Below are 4139 nucleotides of genomic sequence, written 5' to 3'. Positions count from 1 at the left end.
TACATGCAAAGAAATTCAGTATATTTCTGGAAATTCTCCTCAGATGTTAACTAGCCCGACTCTCACTCTCTGACAGACAACAGCTCAGTTCTCCTGACAGAGATACGCTTCCTCTCCATATTCCTCTGACCACCTTCTACATAAAGACTTCAGGCACGCTGATATTGCGCAGCTGAGATACTACTACTATGTGCCAAAGAGTTAGTTGATATTATTCACATATAAAAAATACTAAGGCACACAATTATAAAAAGCAACACATTAGTTTTAGATAACATTTATTAGACACAGAAGAGGTTTATTATATATTTTTTGATTCAGGTAGATAATGTTATTGATTTGAAAAGAAAGTAAATTAAAAAAGTGCTAGTTTATACTTCTACCCGACTACATTTAAAAGAGGAAAACATTTAATTTTACTTCACTAAATGTGGCTACTTTTAACAAAATATCTCTAAATATTAAACTAGTGGACTAAACTCTTTAAGTCACGAAAGAGCCAAATAATTTAAAGATTTTACAAAAAGTCAATCATAACAGTAAAATGCAATGCAACAATAATTATTATCTAGAATTGTCACATATATAAATATAATTATAAACACACAGGGCAGGGGTGTCAAACTCAATTTCATCGCGGGCCACATTGGAATTATGGTGACACTCAAAGGGCCGGTTGTAACTTTAAGACTATATAAATATTTAATGTATATAAAATGATGTATCATATTACATTATTGCCTCTGCATTGGATTATTATCGGATAGGGTAATAACTTCATAATTAACTACGTTTGAAAGCAGAAGTCTACGGCAAATAATTGCAAGTCTATTCGGTGAGACTGTCACAAAATGATTTAAAAAGAAAAGCCTCATTTTGGAGAGAAAAAAGTGACATTTGGGGGGGAAAAGTAACATTTTGAAGAAAAAAAAGTCAAATTCTGAGAAAAAAAGCATATTTTGAAGAAAACAAGTCAAATTCTGAGAAAAAAAGGTAAATTAGAGATGCATTGTGGGACATGTCACTTATGGGCACCGTGCTTCTGTAAATCGGCATGTAACCGTATAATAAACATATTATATTCTTTGCAAGCTCTTGTGGGCCGCAGAAAATGAAGTCACGGGCCGGATTTGGCCCCCAGGCTTTGAGTTTGACACCCCATTTTTCAGCACAATGATTACTCTGAATATTTCTTCCAACACTGTTCAATATGAGGCCCACAGGGCAGGGGCTCGAGCCCCCTGGGAGGTCTATCTGTGCACAGGCCTGCCCTTGACTGTCTCTTCTTATACGTTTGTGTGTGACCCCTCAGGAAACAGGTTTCTGGTTCATCTTCCACCATGTGCCCACCGGCCCCTCAGAGGGCCTGTACTCCCCCGGACGCACCGAACACACCCCCATGGGCCAGTTCACCAACAACAGAGCACACTCCAACTACAGGGTGAGTCTGAGCGACTGGTGCTGAGGGGGGGGGGGGCTCTGCGACCAGCCTGTGTATTTAGCACTAGCCAGATGTTCGAATATAAAACTCTACATTTACATTTTACTAACACTGTACCCTGTAGCCAGCAAAAGTGTAGCCATGAAATACACTCGGACATACAGTAAGCTAGTTGGTTGCTTAAAGTTTTGGACACTCTTTGAATTCCTCATTGAGCTTTAGGAGTAATGGATTACATGTAACAGGATTATGTTATCAGGATACAAAAAATAAGGTAACTTTATTCCCTCACAGTTACATAAAAAAGGACGTAATCAGATTATTGTAACATTTTTATTTGATACCGTCGACCATGACATCCTACTCCACCTTCTTCACACTACAATTGGACTCTGTGACTCTGCCTTAAACTGGTTCACCTCCTATCTCACCGGGAGGACTGAGCATGTCACCTTGGGAGCGGCTAAATCAAGAACACACTCTGTGACTTGCGGTGTCCCCCAAGGATCAGTCCTCGGCCCCACCCTTTTCACCATATACATTCCCCCCTTGGTCGTGTCATCAGCCGGCATGGAATATCTTTCCATTGCTATGCTGATGACACACAGCTCTACATCAGAGCAAACCCAACCCCCTCTGCACCTCTGCCATCATCCACAATAACCACATGCCTGGAGGAGATAAAGGTGTGGATGAAGCACAACTTCCTCCAGCTAAACAGCTCCAAGACTGAAGTCATTCTTATTGGCACTCCACATCAGGTTCGTTCATCCGCCATCACCAGCATCACCTTCTCCGGTCAGAACATTCCACTCTCATCAACGGTTACCAATCTGGGAGTTAAAATGGATCCTCACCTGAACTTTGAGGCCCACATCAAGCAAATATGCAAGACCTCTTTCTACCACCTGAGAAATATTGCGAAACTCCGCCCCACACTCAGTCTGCCAGATGCTGAAAAACTTGTCCACACCTTTGACTCCTCCAGGCTTGACTACTGTAACGCACTTCTCATTGGGATTCCTAGCAAGAACATCCAGAAGCTGCAATAAATCCAAAACACCGCTGCTAGGATCCTGATGAGAGTGCGGAAGTACGAACACATCACACCCATCCTCAGATCACGGCACTGGCTCCCGGTCTCACTCAGGATTGACTACAAAATCACCCTCTTCACTCATCAGTGCATATATGGAAATGCTCCCTCCTACATCAAGGAATTGCTCACCCCAGAAACCTCCACGAGGAACCTACGTTCAGTAAAGGCAAACCTCCTCATCCCATCAAGGACAAAACTGAAGACCATGGGAGACCGAGCCTTCTGCTCCGCTGCTCCGAGACTGTGGAATGCCCTCCCAAACCAGCTGAGGACAACACAGACTGTGGAGGCTTTCAAAAAAGGCCTAAAAACGCATCTTTTTAGAATAGCCTTTAACTAGATTTTTAAATCCCCCACATTATGCCATGCCGGCATGAATGTCAAAGCTTTTATTATGTTGTTTAAATTGTTTTTAATTGTTTCTATTGTTTTTGTGGGGTTTTTTTCACCCTTTTTAATTTTGTAGCACTTTGAGTTTTGTTTACGCAAATGAAATAAAATATATTATTATTAACTATTGGATTGCTAAATCTTAAAAATAACACATTACTTTTATGTTTATCCATTTATTACGTCACCTCTTTAACATGTTTATACTTTATTTATTTTATAAATTTGTTTATTGATTTTCATGCACAAATTAAACAGAGATGACAGAGCGGTCGTGATTGACAGTGTCACATTACAGTTGTGCAGATCACATAACATACGATATATTACAACAACAAGACAAACAGTCGGCTTGGTCACACAACAAAATACAAACAAACACATAACCTCATCCTCTTCAGGTAAGAATACAAATAAATACAAATGTTTCATATAGCCTTATGTCGTGCGAGTGCTGGCGAGATTTGTTATCACTTGTGTCGTACACCCGAAGCCTCCTGTATAACTGTTGTGTAACCGATATATATATACTTTATTGATACTGTAATCTTGCTCTTTGTCATAGTTGTAGTTTTTGTTGTTGGCAAGGTACTAAGTTACGCTGTTTATTTTCGTGAGCTCAGACGATTCACCTAACAGTCACGCATGGCACCACAGTTACACTGTTTATCAACTGACGTTAGATCCTTTTTATTAACTATACGATGTTAACTCCGGGACGATGAAATTATTGTCACATAATAGTTGGTGACTGATTTTTGGATGGAGCTATAATTTCAATTTCATGTTCTGAGTTAGCCTCATTATGTTACTACTGTGTTTCGGTAGTTCACACGAAAAATAGAATCAAGTTTCCTTGTGGGTCTGGTTACTTGTCGTTAGGGCTGTCTAATTATGAAGTCATGCGGAGAATTTCCATATTTGTACATGTAAGGGGCCCTATAAGTGCTTAATTCGTGGCGGTTTTGTTTAGTCTCTACCCCCAGTCAATGATTTTTTTTATTTTATATAATGTATATAATGTATAAATACATATAATAAAAAATATATATATTATGAAATTTTTTGTTTTTTTCATTTTATATAACATTATTGTAATGTAAAGCAATTACAGAATTAGTATTTCTCAGTATTGAGCAATACTGTAAATGATGGGCAATGGGAAATGAGCAATTGTGAATGTTATATGATATATGATTATATATATAT

This window comes from Notothenia coriiceps, unplaced genomic scaffold (assembly GCF_000735185.1).
Source record: "Notothenia coriiceps isolate Sejong01 unplaced genomic scaffold, NC01 NC01_scaffold00000290, whole genome shotgun sequence".
Classification (NCBI taxonomy): domain Eukaryota; kingdom Metazoa; phylum Chordata; class Actinopteri; order Perciformes; family Nototheniidae; genus Notothenia; species Notothenia coriiceps.
The sequence above is the reverse complement of the archived record's forward strand: the minus strand, read 5'-3'. Positions refer to the sequence as shown.